The sequence below is a fragment of the Orcinus orca genome, chromosome 10 (genome assembly GCF_937001465.1).
Source record: "Orcinus orca chromosome 10, mOrcOrc1.1, whole genome shotgun sequence".
In the NCBI taxonomy this organism is placed as follows: Eukaryota; Metazoa; Chordata; class Mammalia; order Artiodactyla; family Delphinidae; genus Orcinus; species Orcinus orca.
Genome location: NC_064568.1, coordinates 87,123,331 through 87,136,697, shown reverse-complemented (window position 1 = coordinate 87,136,697; position 13,367 = coordinate 87,123,331). Strand labels below are relative to the sequence as shown.

At 35.9% G+C, this 13,367-nt stretch overlaps 1 long non-coding RNA gene across 1 annotated transcript in view; it reads right to left on the bottom strand.

The window, feature by feature from the left end:
• Window positions 1-2,372: 2,372 nt before the first annotated feature.
• LOC125965691 (uncharacterized) overlaps window positions 2,373-13,367 on the bottom strand; it is a 38,196-nt gene continuing 27,201 nt past the window's right edge. The window contains exons 2-3 of the long non-coding RNA XR_007479923.1: window positions 9,009-9,197; window positions 2,373-2,393 (exon numbers count right to left, since the gene is read on the bottom strand). This is a non-coding gene — a long non-coding RNA (uncharacterized LOC125965691). The remainder of the gene's footprint in view (window positions 2,394-9,008; window positions 9,198-13,367) is intronic.

Genomic DNA, 13,367 nt, shown 5'->3' with positions numbered 1-13,367 from the left:
ATGGATTCTCAGCACCTTTTGGCTATACATCCTTCCATCTCCCATTGCTAGAAGACCCCCTGCAAGAACCTTGATTTTTTTGTACACTACCTTTAAATGTAAGATATTTAACAAAAACTCTTAGAAATGTGTTTCCAATTTACCGTTTATCTGCCAAATCAAGTGGTGAATCTAAACTCTTGCCACTTCCTCCCTTAAACTTTTAATACAACACCACCAAACCATTTGTAATTCACTATATACTCTTCTAGACTCCTTCTCCTCCATACTTTCTATCCTCCTCACCCATCTGCCTGGAATTTCCTTCCCCATCGACTTCATGTCTCTAGTTCCTATTGAATAATTCATCTTTCCTAAGATAAAAGACACTCCTTTTTAATCTCTTTTTTTTTTTTACCTTCTAACTCCTATTGGTCAATTCATCCTTTGGAATTCATCTTAGCCCTGACATCCTCTGACCTTCCCCACTGCATTGCAGGCTACAGATGTTACTCTCTCATATCTGTGCCTGCATATACATATATATCCATGAAAGCATGGAACCACAACAATTGAAATTACCTCCTTGTGAATCTCCTCCATTGTGAATTCCTTAAGGGAACAGTTTCTTTGTATTCCCAGCATATAATTGAGTACCAAGCAAACAGTCAGTGCTCCATGAATATTTGATCATTGAATGCCTAAATGAGTGCTTGTGTTCATTGTTATTACTAAAATTCACTACCATTGTAAATATGAATAGCAGTCCCATCTAGCCTCTTGAGTCAAAATTTGGAACTTCAATCTCATAGTGAAATTGCTTTAATTCTTATAACACCTTCATATACAAACTGTAGAGTTCTACCAGAAGTTCCATCCCCTGGGATTTTGGACAACTATGTAAAATAGGGTGATCTAAGTATGAATTTCTCCCCAGAAATACTTTCCAATAATCTATGAACATATATCAATCCCTAAGAATAATTTCAAAAACTAGAAACTTTAGATACATAGATTAGCACATACATTTCTGAAGATACTAGAGAGGCAATACAGTAGAGTGGTTAAGATTCAGACTGTCTTAAACTCGTGACTGTCTGGATTAAAATTGTCATTATCATAATCACTATATAACATAGCCAACAAGTAACCTAATTTTTCTACGTCTCAGTTTCTTCCTCTCCAAAATGGAAGTAGTAATAATATCTAACTCCTGGGATTGTTATGATTCAATGTGTTAATACCTAGTCAAGGCATTTAGAATATCATCTGATCAAGAGTAAGCATTCAGTCAACATTTTGGGGAGAGATAGTGGTGGTGGTTGCAGTATTATTATTCTTCATGTAGAAAAGTACATTGAAAACCCAGCAATTTGGAAAGCAGAGTATACCTGTGGGTCCAGGGTCAAAAGGAAATGAAGTTAAATACACTGACATTTAATTACCTTAAGACCCTTGAGACTATATTGTGACAGGTTATTGATGCTCATCATTATTGATTACCTCCTCATAGATAAGTGTGAAACAAGAGAAGCAAGCATTTTGCCTAACAGGAACATGTTTTTAATGTATCCAAAGGCTGTTAAACACAGCAAAAATATATAAATATAGTCTTAAATGCTGTGAGTCATTTTCAAAGTTTGAAGCCAGAAGAATAGCAGTATCATGAATTAATGAGCTTTCACAGTAAAAAAAAGTGTTGTAATAAGTTGTAAGTGAGATATCTGAAACAATTTTGAGATAGGACAACAGCTGGAGTACAGGTAATGAGCAAACTATAAACAACCAAGTATCTTCAGGACTTGCATTTCTGACCTTTCTCCATTTCACCAAAAGGCCTGTTCTCCACCTGGCCTTAGTATGCTGAAAACTGCTTATAATTAGTCCAGCATTTTCCAGTTATATCATGCTCACGTTCCTCTCCTCTACTTGAAGCATGTAGTCTGGGGCCATACTGATTTTGCTGAATTCTTCTACCAAATGTTGATCTCTCTGAGGTCAAGGACCTTGTCTTATTTACTTTGCATCCTCAACTACTATAAAGATTTAAAAAATTATGTATTTGTACTTAGAGTTTTCCTCCTTAGGGCTACATTTCACACTACTTTTTATAAATTTTAATTGAGTTCTTTAGCTGTGTGGTGCTATCATCAAGGATTTACTGACTATATTGATCTTTGTGCTATAAATCATGGTCTCTTCCCTTGAGGCTTTTAAAATAATTGAGAAGACAGAACGTACGCAGAAAAACAACTTTGGATCTTCATATAAAAGTTCTAATTATATGATGGTCATTTAGTAAGTCACTGATTTATCCAATAAAAATTTAGAAAATACTAACCATTGGCTAGGCACTGTGAGATCTGAGAATAAAGAACAACAAGCAGGACTCCTGTTTTCATAGAATTTATATCCTAGTGAGGGAGGAAAACAATGAAATGAGAACTTCCCATAAAATGTGAAAAGTGCCACAATGGGGAAAATACAGTATGCTAAGAGGACACACAGAAGGCACAACTAAGCAAACCTAAGGGCAGATCTTGGTTCAGTCAGGATTAGATTTGCTGCATGCAACAGAGACCTAAAAGATTAGGATTAGATTTGCTGCATGCAACAGAGGTCTAAAAGAATAGTGATGTAAACCAGAAAGAAATGTATTTCTCTCTCATGTAAGCATCTGAAGGTAGGCAGCTGTGCAGCAATGCTCTATGAATCTGTCGTGGAGTCAGGCTACCTTGTCTTGCTACTACCATTCTTTTTTTTGTTTGTTTTTTTGCGGTACGTGGGCCTCCCACTGCTGTGGCCTCTCCCGTTGCGGAGCACAGGCTCCGGACGCGCAGGCTCAGCAGCCATGGTCACGGGCCCAGCTGCTCCACGGCATGTGGGATCTTCCTGGACCAGGGCACGAACCCGCGTCCCCTGTATCGGCAGGTGGACTCTCAGTCACTGTGCCACCAGGGAAGCCCGCTACTACCATTCTTAGTGTCCTATCTCAAGGACCAAGGTGGCTGCTCAGGTGATAGCAATCATGTGCACATTCCAGCCAATGGGAAGGATAAAGGAAATAGAGGGTGGTTTTTAGAATTAATGTAACACTTGCATTGGGCAGTAACATGACCCCATTGAGCTCCAAGAGAGATTTACAAGTATCAGTTAATATTAGGGTTTCTATCACAAAGGTACAGTCAAGACAAATGTGATTTGAAGGGTATTTAAAATATATTTGGAGGTCATATAAATGTAATAAAATATCTCAGAATACAATCTGCAATGGAATATTCCCTTTTTTAGTTTAAAATTTTAAATATTAAAGTTCAACTATAAGAAAATAAACAACCCAATTTAGAAAGGGGTAAAAGATTGAACAGACACCTTACCAAAGAAGATATGCAGATGGAAAATAAGCATATTAATATACGCTCAATTATTTGTCACTGGGGAAATGCAAATTAAAACAATGAGATACCACTACACATCTATTAGAGTGGTCAAAATCCAAAAATATAGCAATACTGATTGCTGGCAAGGACACAGAGCAACATAAACTCTCATTTATTGCTAGCAGGAATGAAAAATGATATAGCCATTTTTGAAGACAGCTTGGCAAACTCTTGAAAAGCTATACAGTCCTACAATATGACCCCTCAATCACACTTCTGGACTGATTGAAAATTTATATAATGCAGAAATATTCATGTAAAAGTTTATAGCCATTTTATTCATAATCACCAAAAATAGGAAGCAAGTAAATGTTCTTCAACAAGTGAATGAATAAACAAAGTATGGTACGTCCATACAATGAAATACTACTCAATGATGCAAGGATTGAGCTGTAAAACTAATGCAAAGACACGATGAATCTTAAATGCATGTTTCTATGTGAAAGAAGCCAGTCCAAAAAAGCTACATACTTTATGAGCTTATTTATATGACATTCTGGAAAAGATAAAAACCATAGAGATAGTAAAGAGATCAGTCTCCTTTGTTGGCCGTCCCCGTTATGACAAATGGATAGACCTCACCTTTCATTGCCCCTTCCTCCACGATCTCAATCATTCCTTGGTACTCAGTCTGTGTTGGGTCAACACACCCAAGGGGTGATTGACTATACTGGAGTAGATGGCAGGTCCAGCTTTCTCAGTAATGCCATTCACTGAGTGTGTTTTGTTCACTTTTTCCATGCTAATTTTGTTGCCTTTGCCTTTGGACAAGCTATACTCAACTATGTGCCCCAGTTCCAGGCTATCAACATCACCAGAGAACTCATTGTATTGGAAAATATTTTCTTATCATGATTGGCTGGCTGTTTCAATAAATCCAAAGTTATCCTTCAAAGTTGCCACATAAGCCTCTTGGAGTTAGAATTATGACCTAAAAGTCACACACAAGTTGCAATCTCCTATCCAAGCCTCTGTTTCATATAATATTAAAAAAATATGATATATAATATGTTTACATATTATTATATAACTATAATACATATATAATTATATGCACATATTTATATAAACAAATGAATGAATAATTAAATAAATGGGAGAAGACAGACAAATCGCCCATGCACAAGAATTCTAAACTATTTATGTAGATACTCTGCCCTCAAGGAGGTTGGGATTAATCCCCCACTCTTTAAATGGGGCTGTGCACAGTGACTCTCTTCCAAAGAGTACAGTATGGAAAGAGGCGAAAAAAGAGTAATTTTACAATGGAGGAATCCAACAAACATGACCTCACCCAAATAATCAAGGTTAATATCAACATTGTTAAGGATGTTGATAGTATATACACTTGGTGTGATGAGACAAGAAGGACACTCTATCTCTGTGCTCTTTCTCCTAAAAACCCATAAACATCATCCACTCTAATCATGAGAAAAACAACAGACAAATTCCAGTTGAGAGACATTCTGCAAAATACCTGACCAGTACTCCTCAAAACTGTCTAGGTCATCAAAAATAAGGAAAAACTGAGAAAAATCACAGCAAAGAGTTTACTAAGGATACATGAGGACTAAATGTATTGTTGTATCCTGAATGGGTTCCTAAAACAGAAAAGGTACATTAGGTGAAAACTAAAGAAATCTGAATAGAGTATGGAATCTAGTTAATAATAAAGTATCAATATAGTTTCATTAATTGTGCCAAATGTGCCATATGGGTAAGATATTAATAATAAGGGAAACTGAGCATAGAGTGTACAAGAACCCTTTGTACTATCTTTGCAATTTTTATGTAAATTTAAAATAATTTTTAAATTAAAAGTTTATTTTCTAAAAAGATAACTAACAAACAACCTTAAATAAACTACTACTTAAAAGTAATTTAAATATTTATACCACTAAAAAGTGAAATAATTTTGAGTTTTCTATATATCTATGACTCCTATTAAAAACTCAAAAATGTTTATGAAGTTTTCATAATAAGTAGTTATGTACTGTTTCATTAAATTCTATTTAGGAAACTATTACATTAATAAATACAATTAACAATGATAGCAGTGATATAACCTTGAAGATAATTAGAGAAATTTGGCCAAACTGCTCAAAGGTTTAGGATTAGCTTCATGAATGGTTATGTAGCTTACCACACAGTGTGTAATGGTTTCTATTATCACTGGTTGAGGTGTGGGTACTCATATAACCATAATGTGATATTTTATTACCGTCCTTAATGGAAACATATTTTTTATAATTGAACCTTTTTGTCTGAGTGAGAATATCATACAGCAGAGGAACTGAATATTTCAAGAAGCCAGTGAAAGTTCAGCATAAGATTTTACAAGGGACTGCACGTTTGAAACACAGAAAGGGAAGCATGCTAACTGGGAAATGAATTGCCAATTGGTTTTCTCTCCTGCTGGTCTCATAGGAGATACAGCAAGCTGAGAAAATTCAGTTGTACTCTTGCCAAAGAATCTCATATGTCAGAGAAAAGAAGCTCTGTAGGACTCTGTTTCAATGGCAGAGGTCAAAATATGCTTTCATTATAAGCATGTGTATATATATGCAGTATAAGGAGGGAAATGTTAAAATGAAAGCATAAACTCAGAACTCTTTCATCTCAGGATATTTTTCTATATTACACTCTAAAAATAAAATGCTCCCATATAAAAATGTGAAATCAAGACTTTAGTACATCTGCTCTAACAAGATTTATATCTACTATTAATTGTATGCCACACAAATATCCAAACTTTCATACAAGTCTGAATATAAGCCCATTTTAAATATGAGTATTACTATTGGATAACTTACCTTACCCACTGGGGATATTGATTTAAAGATGTAAAATTCTTCAAAGTGATCTACACACTTAAGAAATTCTTTTGTAAAATTAAATTTGAATTCAATTAGGACCTGACATATTGGTGATGACGGAAAGTGCACAGATGCATAGGAATCATCTATTCAGAGGTATTAAGTGAAAATCTAGGATTGGATGTCATCATATCGGGAGGAACCATAGCTAAAAGAAAGCCAAGCACAGATCCTTAGCAAAATTCATCTTTAAATGACAGGAGAAAAAATAAAACCAGACAAGTAAAAAGAGCCGTGACTTTGAGAGTGGAAAGAACAGTCAAAATTTAAAACTCAGTTCCACTATTTCCTGAGTGTGAACATTGACCCTTTGACTCTGTTTGCTCATCTGAAAATAAGGAAAATAATTCTTATTTCACCAGCTCAAATATAACGTTAATATAACATATGTAAAGTGCTTAGCTCAGTTAATTTGTTAGTTTCCTTCCTCATGAACACTTATTTTCTTGAAAATAAAAGTGAATCATGGAGACCAATACAAACCAATAAAAATTTTTAAGTCACTGAATAACAGAATTCAGGGAAACAACATTGATTCTCTAAGAAATGCATGTTGTTTCCATGGTGCATTTTATGGAGGACCAACTTTACTCACAGCCCACAAATTTTGACTCTATACCAGTTTTCTCAGGGTTAGCTTTGATCTCACTGCATGAGAGTTACATTTAATGAGGAAGGTGTGGTTGTAAACAGGGAAAGGATATTATACTTTAAATTCAGAAATTCCTCGGAGGAGCATCTTTGTTGCCAATGACTTCTGGTCATTTTGTTGGTCCTATCTGAAAATATATATCCAAAACTAAAACCAACTTGGCAAAATTTAGGAAATCCAAATATATTAAAAGAATCAAACTAAAGGAACTGGAAAAGAAGTTAAGTAACACAATATGTCTCTGTAAAGGATGTAAAAATTCAGCTGCTCTTGGATTTATTAAATGCCTGTTTTCCTTTTAAAATACTTTTGGGAATAGGCAAAACCCAAAAGGTGTTTTACTAAGCACTTTTTCTGTTCATGTAGAAATGTCCCAGAGGAAATTTAATCTCCATGTTTCTGATACTTTCACACTTAACATCAAAGAATTGTTTTGTAAGAGTTATTTGATATATTAAGAGGATTTTTTGAGCTTTTTTCCAAGGCTTTCAAATTGTTTTTCTTGGAAAAAAAATGTAGTCACATCTAAGCAAGGGGATACTAATTCATACACCACTAAGTTCAAATTCAGTTCAAAACTCTGATGCCAAATTATGCAAAGAAAAGTCTTTCCTAGTTAAAAAATAATAACTCCTTTATTATAACATTTCAGCTAAACACCCCTACTTTATAGCAGATACATTTTCTTTATTACTTTATTACTATACTAATTTCATATACATCATTACAAAAAGAGCTAACTCCTAGTATAATGGAAGTAAGAACATCGCACGTTCTGCTATGTTGTTCTCATGAATTGAAGATGCATGAATGACTTCACACAAATTTGCAGAAAGTTCAAAAGGGTGAATGGAAGAGAATGGGAACTTTATTAGTAAATACCTGGTTAAATACCTGAAAGTTACTAAAGTTCTCTTCACCAAGAGCAAAGAGATTTAATCTTTATTTTTAAAAATCATTATGACCTTGGAATTTTCTAATCTTTAACCCGGAAATATCCAGACACCATCACCTGCTATTTAGACTATAGAAATAACCTACTGGTTAGTCTCTACAATTTTTATTTCCTCTGTTCAGTTCATTTTTCATACAGCCACCAGCTCTCTTATCCACCACAACCTTTAGTCCATTCTTCATAGAACAGCCAGCATTATTTCCTTAAAATTAAAATCCAATCATACATCTGATCCACTTGAAGACAATCAGAGACTGCTGTAGACTGACATTTGTGTTCCCCCAAAATGCATATGTTGAAGCCTAATCCCCCATATGATGGTACTTGGAGGTGGGGCTTTGGGGAGGTGATTAGATCATAAGGGTGGAGCCCTCATGAATGGGATTAGTGCCCTTATAAAAGAGAATCCAGAGAGTTCTCTCACCCCTTCCTTCATGTGAGGACAAAGTGAACCATCACCAGACACCAAATCTTCAGGTGCCTTCATCTTGAACTTTCCAGCCTCCAGAATTGTGACAAATAAATTCCTGTTGTTTATAAACCACCTAGCCTATGGTATTCTGTTACAGCAGTCCAAACAGACTAAGATAGCGACTATACAGTTTCAAAAAAACTAATACAAACACTGAATTCCTTGATGTAGTATACCCCTCTACCACAAATCCAAAGCCTTGCTGAGCTTCTTTGGGATGAGCCAGGAAGAAAGCCACTTCCCGAATCAGTGCCTTTGCATACACTTTTCCCTCTGCCCGGACCGTGCCTCCCCACCCTGTTGCCCCAGTCAACCTCTACTTGTTATTTGAGGTTTCTTACCAATGTCTGCTAAAGAGCAGGCTTCTCTCACCATCATGCATACTGTTTCACACTCACTGAGCATGTCTTCATAATACGTTAAAAAACTGTGAATCAAATTTGGAGCTTTTTCAGTGTTTAAACAATTGAACTGAGTTTAGCTCCTGAGCTCCATTTTGATTCACTGCAGAAAACTTAATCTAATAATATACAGATTAACCGAAGTTATTTTTCCATCTCTTTAAGTAAATCCCTAGGCTTATAAACCCCATTCTTCTTCACCTGTGCCTATGATCAAACTCCCAGGGCCTTACCTTATATTCAGGTATTGATGGCAGAGGATGTCCGCTTCATCTTTTTGGTGAAGAAATTCATCTTGTTGACTGTTTCTTCAGCAACTACTATTCCCTCTGTACCAGTTCCACATGGTCGTGCAGACTATTCTGAGCTTCCTCCTGGTCTCTATGGCTAACCATTTGGAGAAGTCTCTCTGCTTCCTGTTTCTGAATAATACAGTAAATACAGCCACTGTTATTATAGTGTGTGCGTAGGAGGAGGATGTCTCACATATCTATCCAATAATACCATGTAGCCATTTTACTCTACCCATATTGCCACAGAATGGACATAACTTTTCTTTGAAAATTACATTCTTCTTGGCCTTCACCCTGAGAGTAAAGGTCACTTGTGTTCCGGGATATCTGCTAATTTATATGTAATATTATCCTTACTTCCAAAACCTAGGGCTATACCCAAATAGGTCTACTAGAATTGTGTCCCTTTCTAAGTGATAGGAGAGGTTACCTAAAACAAATTGTTCTTCATGTTGGAAAAAAAATATGACATACTCAAGACCACTGGATCTTTTAAAAATTTCACGAGGATGACAGACCCCAGAATTTCTTTGTAGTATTTATTTCCCAACCCCTAGTGTACAAATATCTAGAGCAGTTGCCACTTGCTCCTTATTGGGTATTATGTTGTATTATCAACAACATAATACAGTGAACCAACACGATGTCCTGTGGAATAGAAAAGTGACCATGGTCCCAGGACCAGATTATGACACAGGGTTGGAAAGCTGATATAGCCTTGTAGGATAGGTATTGTTGGTCCTATCAGCTGGAAGCAATCCCCTCCCTAAGATCTTTACTAACAGATATAAAGAGAAAAATCATTCACTAAATCAATAGCTGCAACAGCTGGTCATAACCATATACAAGGGGTTATATTGATTTGATCCAACAACAAAACCACAACGGAAGCAGCAGCTGTAATTGGAGTAACCAACTAAAAGTAAGTTTACAACAATCCACCATTATTTTCTAAGGTTGATCTGTCTTCTCCACAGGCCAAATAGGTGGGTTGAATGGGGATATGATAGGGATCATCACTACTATTTCCTGACGGTGGCACAATCTCTACCACTTCTGCAGAAATGTGGTTTTGTGTTGGGTTTAGTACTTTAAGGGTAGAGGCAGTTCTAGTTGCTTCTGTTTGGTCATTCCTATCAAAATAGCCCACATTCCATGTTTCAGGGAACCAACATGGGGATTCTGCTAGTTTCTGCGCATGACTATTCCAATTATACATTATGGAACTGAAGAATTAACCACAGAGTAGAACAGGGGACCCATTGGACCCACTCTGAGATGGCCATGAGCCAAAATTCCAATGATAACTTGACCTCCATAAATCACTATTGTGACTAGTATAACACAGTGATTTCTAGCAATTATTGAAAAGTTAGATTATTTTCCCTTCACCCTAGTAAGTAACTACAGGTCCCTTTGTGGAAGGCTAGGAGTAAGATAAACAGTAAAATTCTGGCAGTGTAGTGAGGTTCTTCCTCAATGAGATCTGGCGTCCCCTTCATTTAAAAAGCTCTGAGGCACCAACTGGCTCAAGCTATTATTAGAACTAATAAGTGAGTTTGTCAAGGTTGCAAGGTATAAGAATGGTACACAGAAATCAATTGTATTAAAATATATTAGCAACAAAACATTTAAAAATGATTCTTATATCCTTCAGATCTATTCACACACTTATCTCCCAGATTTTCTTGATATAAATTGGCAAGGCCATGCAATTCTTATGGTGTATATAACACTTTTTTTCTTTTTTAAATCTTGCCCTCTGGGCTTTGTTGTACTTCAGTCTACTTATCGGTCTACAAGCAAGGGGAGAAAATGAAGGTCGGTACTGAAGACAACCAGCGGTTCCTTGCAAGGCAACTACCATAGGGGAGGTCACTATAAGTTCTTTAGGCAAGGATTGACTAATTAATTGATAAATTGATTCATTCAATTTGTGTGGTATACAGCCATCTCTAGGAATAGACTTTGAGTTGGTTTTCAGAAATCTCAACCTTGTGATTGTAGAGGAAAAAGGTTTCTTGAAGGGCAATCACAGAAGCTTTCAAGTCTCTTATGGGAATCTTGAACTGGGAATTAAAAGCACTGAGCTCATCATTTTCCCCTAGGTTTCCCAGCACACTTAGAACCAATCAACTTACCCTATCATACTTCTTGTTTTCACACACACACACACACACACACAAATATTCTATAACATCAAGTACCTAGCCAACCAAAGATTTTCCTTCAATAGGCACGTGATTACAGTTTCTAGAGATAATAATAATTTGCATAACTGCATTGCCACTGAATGTCATGGGCTAGCAATGCCTCCTTCATCTATTTAAAAATAGAGTCATGAATGTTTAAGTTTAATCTGATTAAAGAACCTATTCCACATGGAAACAACCTAAAAGCCCATTGACAGATGAATGGATAAAGAAGATGCGGTATATATGTACAATGAAATATTACTCAGCCATAAAAGAGAATGGAATATTGCCATTTGCAGCAACATGGATGGACCTAGAGATTACCATACTAAGTGAAGTAAGTCAGAAAGAGAAAGACACATACCATATGATATCACTTATATGTGGAATCTAAAACACAACACAGATTAACATATCTATGAAACACAAACAGACTCACAGGCATAGAGAACAGACTTGTGGTTGCCAAGGGGTAAGAGAGTTGGGGAGGAAGGATTGAGAGTTTGGAATTAGCAGATGCAAACTAGTATATATATAGGATGGATAAACAACAAGGTCCTACTCTGTAACATAGGGAACTATTTTCAATATCCTGTGATAAACCATAATGGAAAAGAGTATGAAAAAGAACACACATACACACACACATATATGTATAACTGAATCACTTTGCTGTGCAGCAGATATTAATACAACATTGTAAATCAACCATACTTCAATAAAATTTAAAAAAGAAACAATCCCAAATAACCCAGAAACAATTCATAGAACTTATGCTTCAGATCTGTCCCTTTGGAACCACTCTTGTTAACAAATTCTGTATCAGTCAGAGTACAATTAGAGAAGCAAACCACTAAAACAATTTGATCCTCTGCAACTGTGGGAGCTGGTTAAACAATCTCTGTAACGTTTTTGTCTTCAAGCTTAAGTCTATAAGGCAGATAATTAAGAAGGAAGATGAATGTAAAATGAAGGAGAACAAGGTCAAGCTGGAAACCATAAGTAACAAAATCTGTATTAGTTATTTATCACTTCATATAAAACTGCTCAACACTTAATGGCTTAAAGCAAAGTGGATAATTATTTCTTATCTCACACAGTTTCTATGGGTCAGAAATTCAGGGACAGCTTAGCTGGGTCTCTTGTGAAGTTTTGGTCAGATGTGAACTGGGGCTTCTGTCATCTGAGGGCCTTGAGGGGGCTGTAGTACCCACTTCCAAGATGGCTCACTCATATGATTCAGTTGCTTTCAAGCTGTTGGAAAAGAGAACTTATTTTCTCACCACAAGATTCTCTTCATAGGGCTTCCTGAGTGTCTTTACAATACGTCAGCTGGCTTTCCTTAGAGTGAGTGAGCCCAGAGAGAAAGTAGGAGAAAGTCAAAATACCTTTTACGACTTAGACTCTCAAGCCATGCACTATCAGTCCTTCCGTATTCTACAATATTTATTAGAAGAATCCAAGTCCTGCCCACACTTAAGGGGAGTGGAATTAGGCTCTCAATTTTGAAGAAAAGAGTGTCAAAGAATTTGTAGAAATATTTTAAATCATCACATAAACTTACTAGCAATTCCTCTCATATGTTTACTAAAATGAAAGAAAACATATGTTCACAAAAAGAGATCTATGAAAATGATCATGGCCGTTTTATTCAAAATAGTGAAAAACTGTAAAGAGTTCACACATCCATCAACAGGAGAATGAATAAACACAGTTAGCTTCATGCAATGTAATACCACTCAGCACTAAAAAGAAACTATTGATTATGCAAACACATAAGAATGCTCAAAATATTATGCTAAATAAAACAAGCCTTATACATTTGATTTCCTGTGTATGAATCCATGCATATGAAGTTCTAGAACAGGCTAAACTATACTATGTAAACAAATTCAGAACAGTGGTTGCTTTTGAAGATTGGAATATGAGGACATACTGTGAAGTGGCAGTGAGGGAATTTTCTGTGGTCATTATGATGCTCTTTAACTTGACAGTTATAGTCAAGTGTCTTACACTAGTGTCTACATTTATCTACACGCATAGAAAGGAATGCTTAATATTCAATATTTCACTGTATATAAATTGTACTTAAAATATAAACAAA